The sequence below is a fragment of the Phascolarctos cinereus genome, unplaced genomic scaffold (genome assembly GCF_003287225.1).
Source record: "Phascolarctos cinereus isolate Bilbo 61053 unplaced genomic scaffold, phaCin_HiC Scaffold_5;HRSCAF=322, whole genome shotgun sequence".
NCBI lineage: Eukaryota > Metazoa > Chordata > Mammalia > Diprotodontia > Phascolarctidae > Phascolarctos > Phascolarctos cinereus.
This window is the reverse complement of record NW_027555958.1, coordinates 470,712,852-470,724,347: the sequence shown is the minus strand read 5'-3', so window position 1 is coordinate 470,724,347 and position 11,496 is coordinate 470,712,852. Positions and strand designations below refer to the sequence as shown.

Here is an 11,496-nt window from a genome sequence, read left to right as displayed (position 1 = left end):
CCACTCTGTTGTGCTCAATTGGTCTGAAGGCAGGAAGTTTCCTGCTTTTGCTACATGTCCTGTCTGCTCTGTAGTCAACTCCAAATCCTGATCCTGACTGCCAAGACAATTGCTCATGATGCCTTTTAATTCAATTCAACAAGCATTTATTAATAACTTCCTCTGTGAAAGGCATGTGCTGGGGATACAAAAGACAAAAAAAATATCAAAACAGTCCCTTCCCTCAAGGAGTTTACATTCTTTTGGGGGTATAAACATTTACACACCTAAGTAAATAGGAATAATTTGAGGAGGGAGAGAACATTGCCAATTACAGGCAGGTGGCAAGAATAGTCTTCTGCGGCACTTTCCAAAGTTTTAATTTTATTTTCTTACAAACTTGAGATATAGTAATAATATGAACATTTTCATACACAAAGAAGGAGAAAAAAACAGTCTATGTAACTGAGAATTTCTATTACACATAACTGTTTTTAAGGTATGTGCCACATTCTACCTATTAATTCTAAAATATTTCTGCTTGTCTTTCCTCCTAAATGTCCTGTTCCTTTCTGTTCATTTAAAAACTTTGTAGACTTTTTTTTCTTCTTTTTTCCCATATCCCTATCCCTACTACCATCCCCCAAACTTTTCTGTCCCTCCCTCCCAAAAAAACCTTCTCTTGGAACCAAGAAAATATGGAATGCTTCCCAACATGGCATGCCCTTTCTTGGGCAGAGGCCATGCTAAGCTTTTCTATATCATTCCAATTTCAATAAATGTGCTGTTGCAGACAGCACAGGAAAGAGATACTTGAACTCAGCCTCAAAGGGATGTCATGATTTTCAGAAGTGAAGGTGATTAGGGAGTGTCTAGGTAGAGGTGAGACATAGTAGGTCAGGTTCAGAGGATAATGGCTTGGCCAGACTGGATGGAATGTGGACTGATGAAGGAGACACAACCAACCATTTATTTCTTGGGATACAGTCATAGAACCCAGGAGACAGTGCCACAGTGACAGCTACCACTGTTTCCTTGGCAAACATCCTTCCAACCTAGAGAGAAGAGGAATTGTGAGACATCCAAATATATTTCAAAAGACTGGCTATGCAATAGAGAAATGCAAGCACTGATTGATAATTGAATCAGATGTGTTGTATAAACTCAGATGTTGAGCAGGGTCACAGAATTGCAGATTTCAAGAGACCTCAAGGCCATCCAGCCGCAACTGTAGTTGAGTGAGAATCCTCCTTATAACATAGTTGTCAAGTACTTATCCAGCTTCTTCTTGATGAAGCAGACTGTCTCCAAGGTAACTCATCCCTCTTTCAGACAGCTTCATTGTTAGATAAGTTTTCATGCTGCTGGAATCTGCCTCTATAATTCTGAGGTCAAGAAGAACAAATCAAATCCTTTTCCCACATGACTTCCCTTCACATACTTGAAGTAGCTGTCATATCCCAATCAACTTTATCTTCTCCCTGCTAAACATTCCCAATACCTTCAACTGGCTTTTGCATGGCCTTGTTCTCCAGTACTGCCAACATCCCAGGTACCATCTTCTGAAGCTTTTCCTGTTTGTTAATGCCCTTCCTAAAATGGGCCTTCCACTGAGCATGGAACAAAATACTGCAGATGTGGTCTGACCAGGACACAGGGGGCCATCTCCAGTCATCCTGATCTGTATCTTGCCACTGGGCCCAAATGGTTCCAGAGGAGAAAGTGAGGCTTGTGACTTTGGACAGCCCTCCCTCACTTAAGTCCAATTCACTTGCAAATCATGGCATCACCTTCCCGATATCATAGTCCTCTTAGAGAATGAAGGACAAATCACCACCACCACAACCAGGACACATTACAATGTCTCTCTCATTCTAGGCCATGTGCTTCTCTTCATTCCACCAGAGGTGGTTCCTTTTTTTGGAAGCTAGTTGCACCGTTGGCTCATTTTGAGTTGTAGGTTCATTCAAAACCCTTAATCATTCTTTGAACCACTCTCCTCTAGCCAGACCCTATCTGCCTCCACTTGTGCAGTTAACTTTTGAAGTCCAAGTGCAAGGCTTAGTATTTGTTCATGTTGTAATGTTGGTACTAATTCTCTCTGGAGTATAGATTGGGAAAGCTGGAAATTTATCCCCAACATTTTCACAAGAAGAGAACACTTGATTATATACATGTATGTATGTATGTATGTATATATATGTATGTATATACACACATGCAAATTTACACATACATATTACATGTGACATATAATAAATATTGTCTATAAATCACCATATATGTAATTATAGATAAAAATCACACAAAATATATACATGTATGTGTTACATGTATGTACGCATTTGTGTGTATGTATGTATGTATGTATGAGAATAGGAATAATGATTGGGCCTGTGATTTTCATGGTATGAGGGAAGCTTGGATGAGGAGGCTCCCTTTACTGATGAAGGTTGAAACTTCTACATTTATATTTATAGAAAGTCACCTAGACTGGGTATTGAGGGTTAAAGTGACTTGTCCAGGGTGATACAGACAATTTGTGTCGGAGTGGGGACTTGAATCTAGGTCTTTTTGGCTGCAAGGCTGGCTTCCTATTCATGATGACATATTACTTTTTTCCCCACACAGATATTCTCTAAGTGATGCTATAAGACTATGAATTATGTAACAGCCAAATCTCAGAAGAATCTCAATCAAAAGCCATCCATCAAAGCCCAGAGAAAAGAACAGTGTCTTTAATTAAGCTGAAGCATATGCCTGATGAGAATGCAGGCTTACACAATGTCTAAGAATGTGTATGGCCAAAAATGGAGTGGGGCCAGTCCTATAATGAGAGTGAGGGCTCACAGATGGCAAGTTTGGGTGCTTAAGTGATATCCGTGAAGTATTAAATTATTTTTTTCGAAAAACAACTTTTCCTCCCCCTCCAAAGGAATAAGATCTCCAGCACTTTGGATGAATCTCTATGGAAGAATTAAAGAAATATAAAGACAAGAATTATGCATTGGGAATTGGGATCTCTAAGTGTGAAGGGAATATATAATAAATATGCTTATTCATTTCAATTTTTAAAAATAAACACATAATAAACACATTTATTCACTTAAATTTATTTAAATAAATGTATTTATTTATTCAAATTTGTTTAAATAAATGCATCTATTTATTTAAAATTATTTAAATAAATAAAAGTAAATATATATATTTATTTAAATTTATTTAAGTAAATATAAATGAATATATGATAAGTATAAAATAAATAAAAAATAATATATAATAAAGGTTAAATCATGGCTTCATCAAGGTACTGGATAATTATTCTAGTTTATATATAGATAGAACCAGTCTTAGGAGTTGGTAGAAAGAGTAATTCCTTGCAATAGGAAGTCTCCATTGCCCAGAAATATCTGCATGTGCTGGCTCACAGCTCCCTGGAATTAGATACCAATTCCTTAAAGCTTGGCTCCCTGTCATAATGCAAACATTCCTAAGAGGGACAACATTTTATATTTTACATATAGTCAAGTTACCTCACTGCTTCCTCATCTCTCTACATTTGGTAGATAATAGTTTATCAGATAATTTACTCTGAGCAGGTTTTAGTAAAGAGAAGGGATAAGAACATGAGAATACTGCTTCTGTAGGATGTGGATGGACTGGAAGGTGAGGGAAGACACAGTATTAAGAGAGAAAAGACATTAAACTAAAGGGATACTTGAAGAAAATGATTTTCTTTTCCCCTTTCTTCCTAATCCAACCAAATAGGAACTTAGTAAGACTGTGTGGTGATATGGAAAGCACTGTCTTGGTATTTGCTCAAACTCTACCCAGGCCTGCTGTTTACTCTGCCCTCCCTTCCACCTTGGAGAACACCAAGTTTCCTTCAAAATTCCGATCAAAAGTTCCCTCCTACCTAAGATCATGCCTGATCATGCCAGCTACTCATGCCTCAGCCCCAGCCCACAGAAGAAGATTGCAGGGTCACAGACCTTGAAATGGAATCCAGTGCAATACCCTTCCTTCTCTCCCACTTTCCAAATGATGAAACTATCACTTTGTAAATTTCCTCAGCTTTCTCACCCAGGAAGAGCCCTCCAAGCCGGTGGTCCCCTTGTCCCTGGGATTCTCCCCAGAAGCTCCATTTGGAGGAAGATCCAAGGCCATCCATCCTTTATTCCTGTGCCAGCTGTGCTTCTGACTCTCTGGACTTTTCCACCACATTCTTGCTCAGGTCCCTTCCCCCACCTTCCCCTTGCTTTTTACAAGTTGTCTTTCTGCATCAAAATGGAATCTACTTGAGGGCAGAGCCTGTCTCTTTTGCCTTTACATCCCAAGCACTTAGCACAGTGTCTGGCAAACAGTAAATGATTGTTGCCTTGACTCAGGTATTTTCTGTGTTTATTTATCTGTGTACATGTCAGCCTTTCATCCCTTCTCCACAAAATGTAAATTTCTTGAATGCAGGCACTGCTTTTGGTTTTTGTATCCCAAACATCTAGCACAGAGCCTTGAACATTGTAGGTACTGAATAAATGTTTGTAGAATCGAATTGAAGATACAAAGACAAAATGGGAAATAAGGGATGGCCCTCTCTAGAGCTCAGGAAAGCCTCTCTGCCTTGCAGATTGTATCTATCTTAGCATCATATATTAATACTGTAAGTAACCTTAGGTGTCATCTAGTCTAACACTTTATGTTGCAGGTGAGCAAATTGAGACTCTGGCTAATTAAGTGACTTGTCCAAGGTTGCATAGATAGTGTCAGAGGTGGAATTTGAACTCATGTCCTTTGACTCCAGAGCTCTATCCCTTGCACCACAATGCCTCCCCTTAGGGAAATGCTTGAGGCACCCAGGAATTATGATGTGCCAGAAGACATAGTTAATAAATGTCAGAATGGGATGGGAAACTGATTCTGCTTTACTTAATACTGAACACCTGTCCATCATGCCAGGCTTTCCCTGGCATTAGCACAGATGCAACAAATTAAAAAAATGTTTTAAATTAGCCTCAACCACATTAGGAACCACAGATACCTAAGGGATCTATAGATGATTTTAGGGGGGACTGTGAATTTGGATGGGAAAATGTGTTTTTTTTTTCAACATGATTGGCATTCTTTGTAGCCCGATGTATTTTATTTGAGGAATTTAAAAACATGATTTTGAGGAGTACATTGGATTCACCAGGATGCCCAAGGGCTCCAGGACCCATAGTAAAGGTTCAAAACCCCTGAGCTTTTGAAGGACACTCGCAGATAGATGTCCTGAATGACCTCTATGAGTAAAGTCTATTTAAAGTATAGAATTATCTGCTTTCCCACATTTTCAGAGATAGTCACATACACTAATGTGATTGTCAGGCCTGGCATGTAAAATCACTACACTAGCTACAAGAACATAATATCACAGAGAAGGTCACTAGGTTGAAAAAGCAGTTCTCAAGCTAGTGCACTGGGACTTTGTATTCACATTTGTGATGGTCTGGAAAGCAGAATATTTCAAAAACTGGCCCAGAAATAAATACAGAAAATGTTCATCAAATGGAGTTGACTTATTCTGACAATTTATATTCATGTTCATAAACTAAAGCCTGAGGAGGGCACAAGGGACCTTTTCTCCTTAGGGCATGGAGCAGAGACAATGCAGGGCCTGATGAAAAGGAAAAATTCAGAGGAGGAAAACAGGAAAAATTTCTGGTGGGCTCAAATGCCTTTTTAAATGGTGTATGTGTGTGTATATGTGTGTGTGTGTGTGTGTGTGTGTGTGTGTGTGAGAGAGAGAGAGAGAGAGAGAGAGAGAGAGAGAGAGAGAGAGAGAGAGAGTGTGTGTGTGTGTGTGTGTGTGCGTGTGTGTGTGTTAGAAGGATTAGCACTCAGATTCCAAAGTTCTGGAGATGGCACCTGTCTCCTGGGGTTGTTATGAGGATGAAATGAGATAATTGTAAAATATTTCTCACAGTGCCTGACACATAGTAAGCACTATATTGGTGTCAGCAATGATGATGGTGATGATGATGAGGGTGCAAGAAGAATAAAGATGTCTTGGACAATCAAGGAACAATGAAGTCAGAAGAGCTGGGTTCCTAGCTGGGGCTCAAATATTGTTTTTATTTGGAGCTATTTTTCTCATCAGCGAGTTGAGGGCTGACAGTTTGAGAGAAAGATCTTTGGTGATGATATTTGGTTTCACATGTTATAATTTTCTCTCTCTGTTTAGGTGTTAAAACCATATTTGTGTCATCAAATGAATTTGGTAGGATTCCTTCTCTAAAATAACATATAATATTGAGATTAATTATTCCTTTAGTGTTAGGTAAAATTCAATGTAAATCCATCTGGTCCTGGGAATTTTTTCTTAGGGAGCTCAGTTATGATTTGGCCAATTTCATTGTCTCAGATAAGGTTATTTGAGTATTCTATTTCCTCTTCTGTTAATCTCGGAAATTTATATTTTTTGTAAATATTTATCTATTTCACTTAGATTGTTAGTTTTACTGTCATATAATTGGGCAAAATAACTCCCAATAACTACTTTAATTTCATCTTCATTGCTGATACATTTATCCTTTTCATTTTTCTTATGGGTAATTTGATTTTCTTCTTTCTCTTTTAGGATAAAGTTAACTAGTGGCTTATCTATTTTCTTCTTTTCTTTCTCCATAAAAACTAGCTCAATTTTATTTATTAGTTCTTTTTATGCCTCCAATTTTATTAATCTCATATTTGATTTTTAGAATTTCTGTTTTCACATTGAGTTAGGTATTTTTAATTTTTTTCTTTGTCTAGTTGTTTTTAGTGGCATGCCCAACTCATTTATTTGCTCTTTCTCTCTTTTATCAATGAACATACTTAGCAATGTGAATTTCCCCCTAAGCATTGCTTTGGCTGCATCCCGGAAATGTTGGTATGTTGTCTCATTATTGTTATTTTCTTTAATGCAATTGTGGATTGTTTCTGTGGTTTTATTCTTTGACCCACTAATTCTTTAGTATTAGATTAGTTTCCAATTAATTTTTAACCTATACCTACATACCCTCTATGTAGATTCCACTTTGCAATGCTACCTCTCATAAAATACTGAATATCATAAAATTATTTTTCTGAAGTATGTAAGATGAAGTATTTCTCAAACAACTACTTTGTTCCAGGCACTCTGTTGACCTATGGAAATTTAAAGAAAGACAAAAGCAGTTCCTACTCCCAAAAAGCTCACAGTATAATTGTAGAGACAACATGCAAACACCTATATACAAGCAAAGATATATGCAGGATCTATAGTTGATAATCAATAGAGAGAAGGCATTAGAACTAAGGGGGGTTGGTAAAGGCTTCTCATGGAAGGGCAGGACTTTTATTAAGACCCGAACAAAGCCAGTGAGTCTAGGAGACAGAAATGAGGAGGGAGAAGGTCTCAGGCATGGAAGGCAAGTGAAGATGCTAGGAACCAGGAGATGGAGAATCTGGTGTAAGGAATGGTGTAGGAACACAGTATCACCGTTTCACAGACTACATTGTCATATATAAGGAACCTGGAAATGTAGAAAGGGGTTATGATATGTAAAAAGGAGGCTTTAAAAGCCAAACAGAGGATTTGATATTTGATCCTAAAAGCAAGAAAGATCCACTGAAATTTACTGACTAGGGGAGGTGACATGGGGAAGATCAATTTGACAACTGAGTGAAAGAGGAATTGGAATGAGGAGAAACTTGAAGCAAAGAGACCAACTAGAAAGTTCTTGCAGAATCCAGGTATGAGGGGACAAGGGCCTGTTCCAGGGTGGTGGAAGAGTCAGAGAGAAGAAGGGATATCATTTGAGAGATGTTAGGAAAACAGAGTTGACAATAGATGGGATACTAGGCAATAGATGGGATAGCAGGGTCAAGAGAATTATGAGTTGATGATGACCCCTAAGCTGTGAGCCTGAGTGAGGAAGAAGGTAGTGATACCTTCAGCAGGAATAGAGAAGTTAAGAAGAGGGGACCATTTGGGGGAAAATAATGAGTTCAGTTTTGGATGTGCTAAATTTAAGATATCTATGAGAATCTGGTTTGAAATGTTGAGCAGATGGAAATGAAAGACTGGAGGTCGGGAGAAAGTTAGGGCTGGACAAGTAGATCTGACAATCATTGGTATAGAAATGATCATTGAAACCAGGGCTGATGAGATCACCAAGAGAAATAATATGAGGAGAGAAGGGTCCAGTTCAGGGCACTGCCTAGTTTGGGGTCCACAATGGACATTTCTGGGCTGCCAGAAAGCAGTAGGACAATGGTGAGGGAAGGACAATTGAGGCAACTGGTGGTACAGTGGATAGAGTGCTAGGCCTGGATTCAAGAAGACCTGAGTTCATATTTGGTCTCAGAAACTAGATGTATGACTCTGGGAAAGGCATCTAAGCTCTGTTTGCTTCTGTTTCCCCAACTCTAAAATCGATGATGATGATAATACTTACCTCACAGAGTTGGGAGGATATTATGAGTGAGCATATTTGTAAAATGTCTAGCATGGAGTAGATGCCATATAAATGTGTATTCCCTTCCTTCTCTCCCCAGATGATTCAGACCATTGAAAGAGGAGATGTAAGGTTACCACTTGATTGTAAGCTCCCTGAAGGAGGAGACCACGTATTATTTGGTATCGTATCTTGCTCAGCATCTAGCACGTGTGCAAAAGCAACACTCTATTAATGCTAATGGAATTGATTTCACTGACATGGAAGACACACTCCGAGAGGGATGGCTCTGGCTTTCCTATTGAGATAGTTCCCAGTGGATTTGAAAGGAGCTCCAGACATAAGCCAAGGCCATACAATTCTAGTCATTTCCCTTTTCCAATATATCCTGTCTTTGTTAATTCAGAAGAATTATTTTTTCATTAAGAAATTTATGATGAGCTGTGCCTTTTTCTAAATTTACATAGAAAAACACTAGTGACTGAACTATGCAGTTGTAATTACCCTCACTGCCCCCACTCACAAAGCACACCATGTGCACTGATACTCAAGAAAAGTCAAATAGGAGAAAACAGAAACATCTTATTTTTTTTGTAGGTTAATTAAAAACCAGTAGAAATGGCTATGAGTAGAAGTATGGGATAGTGGCTAGTTCAATTTAGCCACTTTTTAGTCATGTGCCACTCTTCTTGACCCTATTTTTTTTTTCTTGGAAAAGATTCTGGAGTGGTTTGCCATTTCCTTTTCCAGCTCATTGTACAGATGAGGAATCTGAGGCAAATAGAGTTAAGTGACTTGCCCAGGGTCACGCAGCAAGAAAGTGTCTGATGCAGGATTTGAACTAGGGTCTTTCTGATTCCAGGCCCAGCACTTTATCCACTGCACCACCTACCTGCCCTCATAGTGGCTACAGGACCAGCTTTGGAAACAGAAAGATCTGAGTTCAAATCTTGCCTCTGACATACACTAGTTCTAAGACATTGGGTCAGTAACTTAACTCCTGAATGCTGCATACTACTCTGTAAGGTGGTAACTTCCTAAAGAATTGATGATCTGCATTAGTGGAAGGCATTTACATACAGAAAATGCCCAACATAGATAAAATCACATATCTGGACAGAGTAGCCACATGAAACTGAAATCATAAATGATATTGTATATAAATAAGTTTGTTTTGCCACTGTATATCTGAGCTTCCATATAAAGGCACACATTTTACAACTGTAGCAGAAACCTTAAATTTTAAGTTCCTTAAGGGCAAAGGGCAGTGTTTTGCTTTTTCTTGTATTCGTAGTGCTTGTTTGGACAGCCATATTGCACAGTGGATAAAGAGCTGGGCCTGGAGTCAGGAAGACTTGAGTTCAAATTCAGCCTCAGATACTTACTAGTTATGTGACCCTGAGCAAATCTCAGTTCCACATCTGTTAAATGGGGACACCACTGGAGAAAAAAAATCACAAACCACTCCAGTATCTTTGCCAAGAAAAGCCCAAATGAGTTAAGAAGAGTTGGTCATGACTGAAACAACTGAACAAGTAGTAATAGAAGTGCTTATTTATCAGTTCTGGGGGTAGAATGGGTGCTTCACAAATGTTTGTTGACTTAGTGATGGAAAGAGAAATTATTGAGTCATTCACTACCATTGTCTATGGCTGTCATCCCAGGTAGCAATGAGACTGGGGTTGTATGTTCTCTTCTGCTTTGTGGCCTTGTAGATGAAGGCTGCAAAGAATTGAATAGGTGTGATCTTTTTGTCACATTTGATTCTGTTAGATTTTTAATAAGTCTGTGTAGAATGCATTGGGTGAAGAGTAGTATTCCTAAAAAAGGGATTTCCATGGTGTTAACTGTCATGTTTTAATCTTGAAAGTTTTACTTTAAAAGTAAACGCAACATAGCAAAACATACTTTAAATGTAACATTTTCTTTTGTTACTGTTCAGTTGTTTTAGTTGTATTTGACTCTTTGTGACCCCGATTGGGGTTTTCTTGGCAAGCCCACTACAGTGGTTTGCCATTTCCTTCTCCAGCTCATTTTACAGATGAGGAAACTGAGGCAAGCAGGGTTAAGTGACTTGTGTAGGAATGAGGCCAGATTTGAACTGAGGTCTTTCTGACTCCAGACACAGTGCTCTATGTACTGTGTAACCTAGCTGCATTGAATGTAACATATTACTCTTAAAAGATGGATACCAGTACGGCATGTCAAGTCAACCACTACTAAATGTGTACTGTATGCCAGACACTTTGCTGGATATGCACCATGGACACAAAGCAAGTTTCGTACCCTCAAGGAACTCATGTTCTAATGGAAGAAACAACATGCAAGCAGCATATACATAACGATATGGTGAGAATGAGCCCCACTTTAAGTACAAAGGTTGTGGGGCACACGTGTAGAAAATGCATGCGGCAAGGTGGTAGCTCCCAATGTAGCTTCTTGGAATCTATTTTCTCCCTTCATACAGTGCTCAGGCAGTACCTGGAGTAGATCTCTTCTGGGTTGCATGGAACTGAGCCTTTGTTGAGTCTATAGCTGGTACCTCTCCCTACCACGAGGGACATGGTCCCTGAAATTGCCTATGCTTGGGTGAATATGTTCATCAGCTGGCTATTTTGTCTTCTATTGGTCCAGTCTCTCCAAAAACCTGGTGAGGGGGAAGGGGAAAGAGAAGCTCCCCTGCTCACCCCCCCCCAAAAAAAAAATAATTCCCTCACAGGGGCTTGGTTCCAATTCTCAAAACTGGAATCCTCTGAACTGGAACTCTTCTACCAACTGATTGGTCCACTGCTTGATTGAGCTCATTGCTAGACTGACTGCTGTTTTTACAGATTGGCCCAGAAGTGTGTCTGATTCTTTCAGCTAATTTTTAAAATAGATCCTTGGCGATGTCATTTGCCTTTTATACAATGTCCATAACCCTATAATCCATTCAAATTAGTTACAGAGGAGGGCATGTTGACATATGGCTGTAATCCCTGCTTCTGGGGAGGCTAAGGCTGCTGGATCACTTGTGCTCTGGAGTTCTGAGTTGTAGCAGGGATAAAAGCTGATTGGGTGC

At 39.1% G+C, this 11,496-nt stretch overlaps 1 non-coding gene across 1 annotated transcript; it reads right to left on the bottom strand.

Annotated features, from left to right (window-relative positions):
* Window positions 1-671: 671 nt before the first annotated feature.
* On the bottom strand, window positions 672-779 carry LOC144458042 (U6 spliceosomal RNA). The gene has a single exon (XR_013487600.1). It is a non-coding gene; the product is annotated as a U6 spliceosomal RNA (small nuclear RNA).
* Between the last annotated feature and the right edge of the window lie 10,717 nt (window positions 780-11,496).